General features: G+C 35.9%; 16 non-coding genes across 16 annotated transcripts; all 16 read left to right on the plus strand.

The window, feature by feature from the left end:
• Positions 1-295: 295 nt before the first annotated feature.
• On the plus strand, positions 296-367 carry TRNAD-GUC (transfer RNA aspartic acid (anticodon GUC)). Its single transcript has one exon. It is a non-coding gene; the product is annotated as a tRNA-Asp (tRNA).
• A 1,342-nt stretch (positions 368-1,709) lies between these two features.
• TRNAD-GUC (transfer RNA aspartic acid (anticodon GUC)) lies at positions 1,710-1,781 on the plus strand. The gene has a single exon. It is a non-coding gene; the product is annotated as a tRNA-Asp (tRNA).
• A 634-nt stretch (positions 1,782-2,415) lies between these two features.
• TRNAD-GUC (transfer RNA aspartic acid (anticodon GUC)) lies at positions 2,416-2,487 on the plus strand. Its single transcript has one exon. It is a non-coding gene; the product is annotated as a tRNA-Asp (tRNA).
• Positions 2,488-3,121: 634 nt separating this feature from the next.
• On the plus strand, positions 3,122-3,193 carry TRNAD-GUC (transfer RNA aspartic acid (anticodon GUC)). The gene has a single exon. It is a non-coding gene; the product is annotated as a tRNA-Asp (tRNA).
• A 1,340-nt stretch (positions 3,194-4,533) lies between these two features.
• TRNAD-GUC (transfer RNA aspartic acid (anticodon GUC)) lies at positions 4,534-4,605 on the plus strand. The gene has a single exon. It is a non-coding gene; the product is annotated as a tRNA-Asp (tRNA).
• A 634-nt stretch (positions 4,606-5,239) lies between these two features.
• On the plus strand, positions 5,240-5,311 carry TRNAD-GUC (transfer RNA aspartic acid (anticodon GUC)). The gene has a single exon. It is a non-coding gene; the product is annotated as a tRNA-Asp (tRNA).
• Positions 5,312-5,947: 636 nt separating this feature from the next.
• TRNAD-GUC (transfer RNA aspartic acid (anticodon GUC)) lies at positions 5,948-6,019 on the plus strand. The gene has a single exon. It is a non-coding gene; the product is annotated as a tRNA-Asp (tRNA).
• A 634-nt stretch (positions 6,020-6,653) lies between these two features.
• TRNAD-GUC (transfer RNA aspartic acid (anticodon GUC)) lies at positions 6,654-6,725 on the plus strand. Its single transcript has one exon. It is a non-coding gene; the product is annotated as a tRNA-Asp (tRNA).
• A 636-nt stretch (positions 6,726-7,361) lies between these two features.
• TRNAD-GUC (transfer RNA aspartic acid (anticodon GUC)) lies at positions 7,362-7,433 on the plus strand. Its single transcript has one exon. It is a non-coding gene; the product is annotated as a tRNA-Asp (tRNA).
• A 636-nt stretch (positions 7,434-8,069) lies between these two features.
• TRNAD-GUC (transfer RNA aspartic acid (anticodon GUC)) lies at positions 8,070-8,141 on the plus strand. The gene has a single exon. It is a non-coding gene; the product is annotated as a tRNA-Asp (tRNA).
• A 2,754-nt stretch (positions 8,142-10,895) lies between these two features.
• Positions 10,896-10,967, plus strand: TRNAD-GUC (transfer RNA aspartic acid (anticodon GUC)). Its single transcript has one exon. It is a non-coding gene; the product is annotated as a tRNA-Asp (tRNA).
• Positions 10,968-11,601: 634 nt separating this feature from the next.
• Positions 11,602-11,673, plus strand: TRNAD-GUC (transfer RNA aspartic acid (anticodon GUC)). The gene has a single exon. It is a non-coding gene; the product is annotated as a tRNA-Asp (tRNA).
• Positions 11,674-12,309: 636 nt separating this feature from the next.
• On the plus strand, positions 12,310-12,381 carry TRNAD-GUC (transfer RNA aspartic acid (anticodon GUC)). Its single transcript has one exon. It is a non-coding gene; the product is annotated as a tRNA-Asp (tRNA).
• Positions 12,382-13,015: 634 nt separating this feature from the next.
• On the plus strand, positions 13,016-13,087 carry TRNAD-GUC (transfer RNA aspartic acid (anticodon GUC)). Its single transcript has one exon. It is a non-coding gene; the product is annotated as a tRNA-Asp (tRNA).
• Positions 13,088-13,721: 634 nt separating this feature from the next.
• Positions 13,722-13,793, plus strand: TRNAD-GUC (transfer RNA aspartic acid (anticodon GUC)). Its single transcript has one exon. It is a non-coding gene; the product is annotated as a tRNA-Asp (tRNA).
• A 634-nt stretch (positions 13,794-14,427) lies between these two features.
• Positions 14,428-14,499, plus strand: TRNAD-GUC (transfer RNA aspartic acid (anticodon GUC)). Its single transcript has one exon. It is a non-coding gene; the product is annotated as a tRNA-Asp (tRNA).
• Positions 14,500-15,297: the final 798 nt, after the last annotated feature.

Consider the following 15,297-nt stretch of genomic DNA (forward strand, 5'->3'; position numbering starts at 1 on the left):
CAAATGGTAAAGTGAGCTGATTATATATATATATATAGATATATATAAATATATATATTGATAGTTAGAAAGATAGCCAGATAGACAGATCGATAGATAGATATTTATTTCAATGAAATAATTTCTTGATAAAACTGATTGTTTTTGGCTAGGAAATTCTGTATTGTAATATTTAGGAAAAAAGATTACTTGTCCTAACCAAAAGCAGCAAATCTGCCTATTACAATACTGTGAATTGATCGAGGGTATGCCTTAACCCCAAGGAGGTGAGCACTGTTTAACTGATGCCAATAAGTCCTCGTTTGTATAGTGGTCAGTATCCCCGCCTGTCACGCGGGAGACCGGGGTTCAATTCCCCGACGGGGAGGCGATTCATTTTATTCACACAATTAAATAAAATGATGTACTTTCTAACATTGTAAAATATATCTGTCATTATCCTTGCCTATTCCGATTGAGAAAAAAGGTTGAATTCACTGATGGCCAAAATGCTTACTGATGTGTTAACTGAAATTCAGAATATGCTCTGAATATTTCAATATGCACAGGCGTACCATCAAAAACACTTTACATCTGCATTCTCTTGGAAAATGAGATGAAGCAGTGGTGAATCCTAGGCTGCTGTTCCACTCGATTGGCACAATTTACAAGTAGAATGACTGCTTTTGGTTACTAGTGACCCCTGGTGGCTAATAGTTATAAGCTGCAAATGGTAAAGTGAGCTGATTATATATATATATATATAGATATATATAAATATATATATTGATAGTTAGAAAGATAGCCAGATAGACAGATCGATAGATAGATATTTATTTCAATGAAATCATTTCTTGATAAAACTGATTGTTTTTGGCTAGGAAATTCTGTGTTGTAATATTTAGGAAAAAAGATTACTTGTCCTAACCAAAAGCAGCAAATCTGCCTATTACAATACTGTGAATTGATCGAGGGTATGCCTTAACCCCAAGGAGGTGAGCACTGTTTAACTGATGCCAATAAGTCCTCGTTTGTATAGTGGTCAGTATCCCCGCCTGTCACGTGGGAGACCGGGGTTCAATTCCCCGACGGGGAGGCGATTCATTTTATTCACACAATTAAATAAAATGATGTACTTTCTAACATTGTAAAATATATCTGTCATTATCCTTGCCTATTCCGATTGAGAAAAAAGGTTGAATTCACTGATGGCCAAAATGCTTACTGATGTGTTAACTGAAATTCAGAATATGCTCTGAATATTTCAATATGCACAGGCGTACCATCAAAAACACTTTACATCTGCATTCTCTTGGAAAATGAGATGAAGCAGTGGTGAATCCTAGGCTGCTGTTCCACTCGATTGGCACAATTTACAAGTAGAATGACTGCTTTTGGTTACTAGTGACCCCTGGTGGCTAATAGTTATAAGCTGCAAATGGTAAAGTGAGCTGATTATATATATATATATAGATATATATAAATATATATATTGATAGTTAGAAAGATAGCCAGATAGACAGATCGATAGATAGATATTTATTTCAATGAAATAATTTCTTGATAAAACTGATTGTTTTTGGCTAGGAAATTCTGTATTGTAATATTTAGGAAAAAAGATTACTTGTCCTAACCAAAAGCAGCAAATCTGCCTATTACAATACTGTGAATTGATCGAGGGTATGCCTTAACCCCAAGGAGGTGAGCACTGTTTAACTGATGCCAATAAGTCCTCGTTTGTATAGTGGTCAGTATCCCCGCCTGTCACGCGGGAGACCGGGGTTCAATTCCCCGACGGGGAGGCGATTCATTTTATTCACACAATTAAATAAAATGATGTACTTTCTAACATTGTAAAATATATCTGTCATTATCCTTGCCTATTCCGATTGAGAAAAAAGGTTGAATTCACTGATGGCCAAAATGCTTACTGATGTGTTAACTGAAATTCAGAATATGCTCTGAATATTTCAATATGCACAGGCGTACCATCAAAAACACTTTAAATCTGCATTCTCTTGGAAAATGAGATGAAGCAGTGGTGAATCCTAGGCTGCTGTTCCACTCGATTGGCACAATTTACAAGTAGAATGACTGCTTTTGGTTAGTAGTGACCCCTGGTGGCTAATAGTTATAAGCTGCAAATGGTAAAGTGAGCTGATTATATATATATATATAGATATATATAAATATATATATTGATAGTTAGAAAGATAGCCAGATAGACAGATCGATAGATAGATATTTATTTCAATGAAATAATTTCTTGATAAAACTGATTGTTTTTGGCTAGGAATTTCTGTATTGTAAAATTTAGGAAAAAAGATTACTTGTCCTAACCAAAAGCAGCAAATCTGCCTATTACAATACTGTGAATTGATCGAGGGTATGCCTTAACCCCAAGGAGGTGAGCACTGTTTAACTGATGCCAATAAGTCCTCGTTTGTATAGTGGTCAGTATCCCCGCCTGTCACGCGGGAGACCGGGGTTCAATTCCCCGACGGGGAGTCGAGTCATTTTATTCACACAATTAAATAAAATGATGTACTTTCTAACATTGTAAAATATATCTGTCATTATCCTTGCCTATTCCGATTGAGAAAAAAGGTTGAATTCACTGATGGCCAAAATGCTTACTGATGTGTTAACTGAAATTCAGAATATGCTCTGAGTATTTCAATATGCACAGGCGTACCATCAAAAACACTTTACATCTGCATTCTCTTGGAAAATGAGATGAAGCAGTGGTGAATCCTAGGCTGCTGTTCCACTCGATTGGCACAATTTACAAGTAGAATGACTGCTTTTGGTTACTAGTGACCCCTGGTGGCTAATAGTTATAAGCTGCAAATGGTAAAGTGAGCTGATTATATATATATATATAGATATATATAAATATATATATTGATAGTTAGAAAGATAGCCAGATAGACAGATCGATAGATAGATATTTATTTCAATGAAATAATTTCTTGATAAAACTGATTGTTTTTGGCTAGGAAATTCTGTATTGTAATATTTAGGAAAAAAGATTACTTGTCCTAACCAAAAGCAGCAAATCTGCCTATTACAATACTGTGAATTGATCGAGGGTATGCCTTAACCCCAAGGAGGTGAGCACTGTTTAACTGATGCCAATAAGTCCTCGTTTGTATAGTGGTCAGTATCCCCGCCTGTCACGCGGGAGACCGGGGTTCAATTCCCCGACGGGGAGGCGATTCATTTTATTCACACAATTAAATAAAATGATGTACTTTCTAACATTGTAAAATATATCTGTCATTATCCTTGCCTATTCCGATTGAGAAAAAAGGTTGAATTCACTGATGGCCAAAATGCTTACTGATGTGTTAACTGAAATTCAGAATATGCTCTGAATATTTCAATATGCACAGGCGTACCATCAAAAACACTTTACATCTGCATTCTCTTGGAAAATGAGATGAAGCAGTGGTGAATCCTAGGCTGCTGTTCCACTCGATTGGCACAATTTACAAGTAGAATGACTGCTTTTGGTTACTAGTGACCCCTGGTGGCTAATAGTTATAAGCTGCAAATGGTAAAGTGAGCTGATTATATATATATATATAGATATATATAAATATATATATTGATAGTTAGAAAGATAGCCAGATAGACAGATCGATAGATAGATATTTATTTCAATGAAATCATTTCTTGATAAAACTGATTGTTTTTGGCTAGGAAATTCTGTATTGTAATATTTAGGAAAAAAGATTACTTGTCCTAACCAAAAGCAGCAAATCTGCCTATTACAATACTGTGAATTGATCGAGGGTATGCCTTAACCCCAAGGAGGTGAGCACTGTTTAACTGATGCCAATAAGTCCTCGTTTGTATAGTGGTCAGTATCCCCGCCTGTCACGTGTGAGACCGGGGTTCAATTCCCCGAGGGGGAGGCGATTCATTTTATTCACACAATTAAATAAAATGATGTACTTTCTAACATTGTAAAATATATCTGTCATTATCCTTGCCTATTCCGATTGAGAAAAAAGGTTGAATTCACTGATGGCCAAAATGCTTACTGATGTGTTAACTGAAATTCAGAATATGCTCTGAATATTTCAATATGCACAGGCGTACCATCAAAAACACTTTACATCTGCATTCTCTTGGAAAATGAGATGAAGCAGTGGTGAATCCTAGGCTGCTGTTCCACGCGATTGGCACAATTTACAAGTAGAATGACTGCTTTTGGTTACTAGTGACCCCTGGTGGCTAATAGTTATAAGCTGCAAATGGTAAAGTGAGCTGATTATATATATATATATAGATATATATAAATATATATATTGATAGTTAGAAAGATAGCCAGATAGACAGATCGATAGATAGATATTTATTTCAATGAAATAATTTCTTGATAAAACTGATTGTTTTTGGCTAGGAATTTCTGTATTGTAATATTTAGGAAAAAAGATTACTTGTCCTAACCAAAAGCAGCAAATCTGCCTATTACAATACTGTGAATTGATCAAGGGTATGCCTTAACCCCAAGGAGGTGAGCACTGTTTAACTGATGCCAATAAGTCCTCGTTTGTATAGTGGTCAGTATCCCCGCCTGTCACGCGGGAGACCGGGGTTCAATTCCCCGACGGGGAGGCGATTCATTTTATTCACACAATTAAATAAAATGATGTACTTTCTAACATTGTAAAATATATCTGTCATTATCCTTGCCTATTCCGATTGAGAAAAAAGGTTGAATTCACTGATGGCCAAAATGCTTACTGATGTGTTAACTGAAATTCAGAATATGCTCTGAATATTTCAATATGCACAGGCGTACCATCAAAAACACTTTACATCTGCATTCTCTTGGAAAATGAGATGAAGCAGTGGTGAATCCTAGGCTGCTGTTCCTCTCGATTGCCACAATTTACAAGTAGAATGACTGCTTTTGGTTAGTAGTGACCCCTGGTGGCTAATAGTTATAAGCTGCAAATGGTAAAGTGAGCTGATTATATATATATATATAGATATATATAAATATATATATTGATAGTTAGAAAGATAGCCAGATAGACAGATCGATAGATAGATATTTATTTCAATGAAATAATTTCTTGATAAAACTGATTGTTTTTGGCTAGGAAATTCTGTATTGTAATATTTAGGAAAAAAGATTACTTGTCCTAACCAAAAGCAGCAAATCTGCATATTACAATACTGTGAATTGATCGAGGGTATGCCTTAACCCCAAGGAGGTGAGCACTGTTTAACTGATGCCAATAAGTCCTCGTTAGTATAGTGGTCAGTATCCCCGCCTGTCACGCGGGAGACCGGGGTTCAATTCCCCGACGGGGAGGCGATTCATTTTATTCACACAATTAAATAAAATGATGTACTTTCTAACATTGTAAAATATATCTGTCATTATCCTTGCCTATTCCGATTGAGAAAAAAGGTTAAATTCACTGATGGCCAAAATGCTTACTGATGTGTTAACTGAAATTCAGAATATGCTCTGAATATTTCAATATGCACAGGCGTACCATCAAAAACACTTTACATCTGCATTCTCTTGGAAAATGAGATGAAGCAGTGGTGAATCCTAGGCTGCTGTTCCACTCGATTGGCACAATTTACAAGTAGAATGACTGCTTTTGGTTAGTAGTGACCCCTGGTGGCTAATAGTTATAAGCTGCAAATGGTAAAGTGAGCTGATTATATATATATATATATAGATATATATAAATATATATATTGATAGTTGGAAAGATAGCCAGATAGACAGATCGATAGATAGATATTTATTTCAATGAAATAATTTCTTGATAAAACTGATTGTTTTTGGCTAGGAATTTCTGTATTGTAATATTTAGGAAAAAAGATTACTTGTCCTAACCAAAAGCAGCAAATCTGCCTATTACAATACTGTGAATTGATCGAGGGTATGCCTTAACCCCAAGGAGGTGAGCACTGTTTAACTGATGCCAATAAGTCCTCGTTTGTATAGTGGTCAGTATCCCCGCCTGTCACGCGGGAGACCGGGGTTCAATTCCCCGACGGGGAGGCGATTCATTTTATTCACACAATTAAATAAAATGATGTACTTTCTAACATTGTAAAATATATCTGTCATTATCCTTGCCTATTCCGATTGAGAAAAAAGGTTGAATTCACTGATGGCCAAAATGCTTACTGATGTGTTAACTGAAATTCAGAATATGCTCTGAATATTTCAATATGCACAGGCGTACCATCAAAAACACTTTACATCTGCATTCTCTTGGAAAATGAGATGAAGCAGTGGTGAATCCTAGGCTGCTGTTCCTCTCGATTGCCACAATTTACAAGTAGAATGACTGCTTTTGGTTAGTAGTGACCCCTGGTGGCTAATAGTTATAAGCTGCAAATGGTAAAGTGAGCTGATTATATATATATATATAGATATATATAAATATATATATTGATAGTTAGAAAGATAGCCAGATAGACAGATCGATAGATAGATATTTATTTCAATGAAATAATTTCTTGATAAAACTGATTGTTTTTGGCTAGGAATTTCTGTATTGTAATATTTAGGAAAAAAGATTACTTGTCCTAACCAAAAGCAGCAAATCTGCCTATTACAATACTGTGAATTGATCGAGGGTATGCCTTAACCCCAAGGAGGTGAGCACTGTTTAACTGATGCCAAAAAGTCCTCGTTTGTATAGTGGTCAGTATCCCCGCCTGTCACGCGGGAGACCGGGGTTCAATTCCCCGACGGGGAGGCGATTCATTTTATTCACACAATTAAATAAAATGATGTACTTTCTAACATTGTAAAATATATCTGTCATTATCCTTGCCTATTCCGATTGAGAAAAAAGGTTGAATTCACTGATGGCCAAAATGCTTACTGATGTGTTAAATGAAATTCAGAATATGCTCTGAATATTTCAATATGCACAGGCGTACCATCAAAAACACTTTACATCTGCATTCTCTTGGAAAATGAGATGAAGCAGTGGTGAATCCTAGGCTGCTGTTCCACTCGATTGGCACAATTTACAAGTAGAATGACTGCCTTTGGTTACTAGTGACCCCTGGTGGCTAATAGTTATAAGCTGCAAATGGTAAAGTGAGCTGATTATATATATATATATATAGATATATATAAATATATATATTGATAGTTAGAAAGATAGCCAGATAGACAGATCGATAGATAGATATTTATTTCAATGAAATAATTTCTTGATAAAACTGATTGTTTTTGGCTAGGAATTTCTGTATTGTAATATTTAGGAAAAAAGATTACTTGTCCTAACCAAAAGCAGCAAATCTGCCTATTACAATACTGTGAATTGATCGAGGGTATGCCTTAACCCCAAGGAGGTGAGCACTGTTTAACTGATGCCAATAAGTCCTCGTTTGTATAGTGGTCAGTATCCCCGCCTGTCACGCGGGAGACCGGGGTTCAATTCCCCGACGGGGAGGCGATTCATTTTATTCACACAATTAAATAAAATGATGTACTTTCTAACATTGTAAAATATATCTGTCATTATCCTTGCCTATTCCGATTGAGAAAAAAGGTTGAATTCACTGATGGCCAAAATGCTTACTGATGTGTTAACTGAAATTCAGAATATGCTCTGAATATTTCAATATGCACAGGCGTACCATCAAAAACACTTTACATCTGCATTCTCTTGGAAAATGAGATGAAGCAGTGGTGAATCCTAGGCTGCTGTTCCTCTCGATTGGCACAATTTACAAGTAGAATGACTGCTTTTGGTTAGTAGTGACCCCTGGTGGCTAATAGTTATAAGCTGCAAATGGTAAAGTGAGCTGATTATATATATATATATATAGATATATATAAATATATATATTGATAGTTAGAAAGATAGCCAGATAGACAGATCGATAGATAGATATTTATTTCAATGAAATCATTTCTTGATAAAACTGATTGTTTTTGGCTAGGAAATTCTGTATTGTAATATTTAGGAAAAAAGATTACTTGTCCTAACCAAAAGCAGCAAATCTGCCTATTACAATACTGTGAATTGATCGAGGGTATGCCTTAACCCCAAGGAGGTGAGCACTGTTTAACTGATGCCAATAAGTCCTCGTTTGTATAGTGGTCAGTATCCCCGCCTGTCACGCGGGAGACCGGGGTTCAATTCCCCGACGGGGAGGCGATTCATTTTATTCACACAATTAAATAAAATGATGTACTTTCTAACATTGTAAAATATATCTGTCATTATCCTTGCCTATTCCGATTGAGAAAAAAGGTTGAATTCACTGATGGCCAAAATGCTTACTGATGTGTTAACTGAAATTCAGAATATGCTCTGAATATTTCAATATGCACAGGCGTACCATCAAAAACACTTTACATCTGCATTCTCTTGGAAAATGAGATGAAGCAGTGGTGAATCCTAGGCTGCTGTTCCTCTCGATTGGCACAATTTACAAGTAGAATGACTGCTTTTGGTTACTAGTGACCCCTGGTGGCTAATAGTTATAAGCTGCAAATGGTAAAGTGAGCTGATTATATATATATATATAGATATATATAAATATATATATTGATAGTTAGAAAGATAGCCAGATAGACAGATCGATAGATAGATATTTATTTCAATGAAATCATTTCTTGATAAAACTGATTGTTTTTGGCTAGGAAATTCTGTATTGTAATATTTAGGAAAAAAGATTACTTGTCCTAACCAAAAGCAGCAAATCTGCCTATTACAATACTGTGAATTGATCGAGGGTATGCCTTAACCCCAAGGAGGTGAGCACTGTTTAACTGATGCCAATAAGTCCTCGTTTGTATAGTGGTCAGTATCCCCGCCTGTCACGTGGGAGACCGGGGTTCAATTCCCCGACGGGGAGGCGATTCATTTTATTCACACAATTAAATAAAATGATGTACTTTCTAACATTGTAAAATATATCTGTCATTATCCTTGCCTATTCCGATTGAGAAAAAAGGTTGAATTCACTGATGGCCAAAATGCTTACTGATGTGTTAACTGAAATTCAGAATATGCTCTGAATATTTCAATATGCACAGGCGTACCATCAAAAACACTTTACATCTGCATTCTCTTGGAAAATGAGATGAAGCAGTGGTGAATCCTAGGCTGCTGTTCCACTCGATTGGCACAATTTACAAGTAGAATGACTGCTTTTGGTTACTAGTGACCCCTGGTGGCTAATAGTTATAAGCTGCAAATGGTAAAGTGAGCTGATTATATATATATATATAGATATATATAAATATATATATTGATAGTTAGAAAGATAGCCAGATAGACAGATCGATAGATAGATATTTATTTCAATGAAATAATTTCTTGATAAAACTGATTGTTTTTGGCTAGGAAATTCTGTATTGTAATATTTAGGAAAAAAGATTACTTGTCCTAACCAAAAGCAGCAAATCTGCCTATTACAATACTGTGAATTGATCGAGGGTATGCCTTAACCCCAAGGAGGTGAGCACTGTTTAACTGATGCCAATAAGTCCTCTTTTGTATAGTGGTCAGTATCCCCGCCTGTCACGCGGGAGACCGGGGTTCAATTCCCCGACGGGGAGTCGAGTCATTTTATTCATACAATTAAATAAAATGATGTACTTTCTAACATTGTAAAATATATCTGTCATTATCCTTGCCTATTCCGATTGAGAAAAAAGGTTGAATTCACTGATGGCCAAAATGCTTACTGATGTGTTAACTGAAATTCAGAATATGCTCTGAGTATTTCAATATGCACAGGCGTACCATCAAAAACACTTTACATCTGCATTCTCTTGGAAAATGAGATGAAGCAGTGGTGAATCCTAGGCTGCTGTTCCACTCGATTGGCACAATTTACAAGTAGAATGACTGCTTTTGGTTACTAGTGACCCCTGGTGGCTAATAGTTATAAGCTGCAAATGGTAAAGTGAGCTGATTATATATATATATATATAGATATATATAAATATATATATTGATAGTTAGAAAGATAGCCAGATAGACAGATCGATAGATAGATATTTATTTCAATGAAATAATTTCTTGATAAAACTGATTGTTTTTGGCTAGGAAATTCTGTATTGTAATATTTAGGAAAAAAGATTACTTGTCCTAACCAAAAGCAGCAAATCTGCCTATTACAATACTGTGAATTGATCGAGGGTATGCCTTAACCCCAAGGAGGTGAGCACTGTTTAACTGATGCCAATAAGTCCTCGTTTGTATAGTGGTCAGTATCCCCGCCTGTCACGTGTGAGACCGGGGTTCAATTCCCCGACGGGGAGGCGATTCATTTTATTCACACAATTAAATAAAATGATGTACTTTCTAACATTGTAAAATATATCTGTCATTATCCTTGCCTATTCCGATTGAGAAAAAAGGTTGAATTCACTGATGGCCAAAATGCTTACTGATGTGTTAACTGAAATTCAGAATATGCTCTGAATATTTCAATATGCACAGGCGTACCATCAAAAACACTTTACATCTGCATTCTCTTGGAAAATGAGATGAAGCAGTGGTGAATCCTAGGCTGCTGTTCCACTCGATTGGCACAATTTACAAGTAGAATGACTGCTTTTGGTTACTAGTGACCCCTGGTGGCTAATAGTTATAAGCTGCAAATGGTAAAGTGAGCTGATTATATATATATATATAGATATATATAAATATATATATTGATAGTTAGAAAGATAGCCAGATAGACAGATCGATAGATAGATATTTATTTCAATGAAATAATTTCTTGATAAAACTGATTGTTTTTGGCTAGGAATTTCTGTATTGTAATATTTAGGAAAAAAGATTACTTGTCCTAACCAAAAGCAGCAAATCTGCCTATTACAATACTGTGAATTGATCGAGGGTATGCCTTAACCCCAAGGAGGTGAGCACTGTTTAACTGATGCCAATAAGTCCTCGTTTGTATAGTGGTCAGTATCCCCGCCTGTCACGCGGGAGACCGGGGTTCAATTCCCCGACGGGGAGGCGATTCATTTTATTCACACAATTAAATAAAATGATGTACTTTCTAACATTGTAAAATATATCTGTCATTATCCTTGCCTATTCCGATTGAGAAAAAAGGTTGAATTCACTGATGGCCAAAATGCTTACTGATGTGTTAACTGAAATTCAGAATATGCTCTGAATATTTCAATATGCACAGGCGTACCATCAAAAACACTTTACATCTGCATTCTCTTGGAAAATGAGATGAAGCAGTGGTGAATCCTAGGCTGCTGTTCCTCTCGATTGCCACAATTTACAAGTAGAATGACTGCTTTTGGTTAGTAGTGACCCCTGGTGGCTAATAGTTATAAGCTGCAAATGGTAAAGTGAGCTGATTATATATATATATATAGATATATATAAATATATATATTGATAGTTAGAAAGATAGCCAGATAGACAGATCGATAGATAGATATTTATTTCAATGAAATAATTTCTTGATAAAACTGATTGTTTTTGGCTAGGAAATTCTGTATTGTAATATTTAGGAAAAAAGATTACTTGTCCTAACCAAAAGCAGCAAATCTGCATATTACAATACTGTGAATTGATCGAGGGTATGCCTTAACCCCAAGGAGGTGAGCACTGTTTAACTGATGCCAATAAGTCCTCGTTAGTATAGTGGTCAGTATCCCCGCCTGTCACGCGGGAGACCGGGGTTCAATTCCCCGACGGGGAGGCGATTCATTTTATTCACACAATTAAATAAAATGATGTACTTTCTAACATTGTAAAATATATCTGTCATTATCCTTGCCTATTCCGATTGAGAAAAAAGGTTAAATTCACTGATGGCCAAAATGCTTACTGATGTGTTAACTGAAATTCAGAATATGCTCTGAATATTTCAATATGCACAGGCGTACCATCAAAAACACTTTACATCTGCATTCTCTTGGAAAATGAGATGAAGCAGTGGTGAATCCTAGGCTGCTGTTCCACTCGATTGGCACAATTTACAAGTAGAATGACTGCTTTTGGTTAGTAGTGACCCCTGGTGGCTAATAGTTATAAGCTGCAAATGGTAAAGTGAGCTGATTATATATATATATATATAGATATATATAAATATATATATTGATAGTTGGAAAGATAGCCAGATAGACAGATCGATAGATAGATATTTATTTCAATGAAATAATTTCTTGATAAAACTGATTGTTTTTGGCTAGGAATTTCTGTATTGTAATATTTAGGAAAAAAGATTACTTGTCCTAACCAAAAGCAGCAAATCTGCCTATTACAATACTGTGAATTGATCGAGGGTATGCCTTAACCCCAAGGAGGTGAGCACTGTTTAACTGATGCCAATAAGTCCTCGTTTGTATAGTGGTCAGTATCCCCGCCTGTCACGCGGGAGACCGGGGTTCAATTCCCCGACGGGGAGGCGATTCATTTTATTCACACAATTAAATAAAATGATGTACTTTCTAACATTGTAAAATATATCTGTCATTATCCTTGCCTATTCCGATTGAGAAAAAAGGTTGAATTCACTGATGGCCAAAATGCTTACTGATGTGTTAACTGAAATTCAGAATATGCTCTGAATATTTCAATATGCACAGGCGTACCATCAAAAACACTTTACATCTGCATTCTCTTGGAAAATGAGATGAAGCAGTGGTGAATCCTAGGCTGCTGTTCCTCTCGATTGCCACAATTTACAAGTAGAATGACTGCTTTTGGTTAGTAGTGACCCCTGGTGGCTAATAGTTATAAGCTGCAAATGGTAAAGTGAGCTGATTATATATATATATATAGATATATATAAATATATATATTGATAGTTAGAAAGATAGCCAGATAGACAGATCGATAGATAGATATTTATTTCAATGAAATAATTTCTTGATAAAACTGATTGTTTTTGGCTAGGAATTTCTGTATTGTAATATTTAGGAAAAAAGATTACTTGTCCTAACCAAAAGCAGCAAATCTGCCTATTACAATACTGTGAATTGATCGAGGGTATGCCTTAACCCCAAGGAGGTGAGCACTGTTTAACTGATGCCAAAAAGTCCTCGTTTGTATAGTGGTCAGTATCCCCGCCTGTCACGCGGGAGACCGGGGTTCAATTCCCCGACGGGGAGGCGATTCATTTTATTCACACAATTAAATAAAATGATGTACTTTCTAACATTGTAAAATATATCTGTCATTATCCTTGCCTATTCCGATTGAGAAAAAAGGTTGAATTCACTGATGGCCAAAATGCTTACTGATGTGTTAAATGAAATTCAGAATATGCTCTGAATATTTCAATATGCACAGGCGTACCATCAAAAACACTTTACATCTGCATTCTCTTGGAAAATGAGATGAAGCAGTGGTGAATCCTAGGCTGCTGTTCCACTCGATTGGCACAATTTACAAGTAGAATGACTGCCTTTGGTTACTAGTGACCCCTGGTGGCTAATAGTTATAAGCTGCAAATGGTAAAGTGAGCTGATTATATATATATATATAGATATATATAAATATATATATTGATAGTTAGAAAGATAGCCAGATAGACAGATCGATAGATAGATATTTATTTCAATGAAATAATTTCTTGATAAAACTGATTGTTTTTGGCTAGGAATTTCTGTATTGTAATATTTAGGAAAAAAGATTACTTGTCCTAACCAAAAGCAGCAAATCTGCCTATTACAATACTGTGAATTGATCGAGGGTATGCCTTAACCCCAAGGAGGTGAGCACTGTTTAACTGATGCCAATAAGTCCTCGTTTGTATAGTGGTCAGTATCCCCGCCTGTCACGCGGGAGACCGGGGTTCAATTCCCCGACGGGGAGGCGATTCATTTTATTCACACAATTAAATAAAATGATGTACTTTCTAACATTGTAAAATATATCTGTCATTATCCTTGCCTATTCCGATTGAGAAAAAAGGTTGAATTCACTGATGGCCAAAATGCTTACTGATGTGTTAACTGAAATTCAGAATATGCTCTGAATATTTCAATATGCACAGGCGTACCATCAAAAACACTTTACATCTGCATTCTCTTGGAAAATGAGATGAAGCAGTGGTGAATCCTAGGCTGCTGTTCCTCTCGATTGGCACAATTTACAAGTAGAATGACTGCTTTTGGTTAGTAGTGACCCCTGGTGGCTAATAGTTATAAGCTGCAAATGGTAAAGTGAGCTGATTATATATATATATATAGATATATATAAATATATATATTGATAGTTAGAAAGATAGCCAGATAGACAGATCGATAGATAGATATTTATTTCAATGAAATAATTTCTTGATAAAACTGATTGTTTTTGGCTAGGAATTTCTGTATTGTAATATTTAGGAAAAAAGATTACTTGTCCTAACCAAAAGCAGCAAATCTGCCTATTACAATACTGTGAATTGATCGAGGGTATGCCTTAACCCCAAGGAGGTGAGCACTGTTTAACTGATGCCAATAAGTCCTCGTTAGTATAGTGGTCAGTATCCCCGCCTGTCACGCGGGAGACCGGGGTTCAATTCCCCGACGGGGAGGCGATTCATTTTATTCACACAATTAAATAAAATGATGTACTTTCTAACATTGTAAAATATGTCTGTCATTATCCTTGCCTATTCCGATTGAGAAAAAAGGTTGAATTCACTGATGGCCAAAATGCTTACTGATGTGTTAACTGAAATTCATAATATGCTCTGAATATTTCAATATGCACAGGCGTACCATCAAAAACACTTTACATCTGCATTCTCTTGGAAAATGAGATGAAGCAGTGGTGAATCCTAGGCTGCTGTTCCACTCGATTGGCACAATTTACAAGTAGAATGACTGCTTTTGGTTACTAGTGACCCCTGGTGGCTAATAGTTATAAGCTGCAAATGGTAAAGTGAGCTGATTATATATATATATATAGATATATATAAATATATATATTGATAGTTAGAAAGATAGCCAGATAGACAGATCGATAGATAGATATTTATTTCAATGAAATCATTTCTTGATAAAACTGATTGTTTTTGGCTAGGAAATTCTGTATTGTAATATTTAGGAAAAAAGATTACTTGTCCTAACCAAAAGCAGCAAATCTGCCTATTACAATACTGTGAATTGATCGAGGGTATGCCTTAACCCCAAGGAGGTGAGCACTGTTTAACTGATGCCAATAAGTCCTCGTTTGTATAGTGGTCAGTATCCCCGCCTGTCACGTGGGAGACCGGGGTTCAATTCCCCGACGGGGAGGCGATTCATTTTATTCACACAATTAAATAAAATGATGTACTTTCTAACATTGTAAAATATATCTGTCATTATCCTTGCCTATTCCGATTGAG

The sequence above is a fragment of the Lissotriton helveticus genome, chromosome 1_2, assembly GCF_964261635.1.
Source record: "Lissotriton helveticus chromosome 1_2, aLisHel1.1, whole genome shotgun sequence".
Lineage (NCBI taxonomy): Eukaryota > Metazoa > Chordata > Amphibia > Caudata > Salamandridae > Lissotriton > Lissotriton helveticus.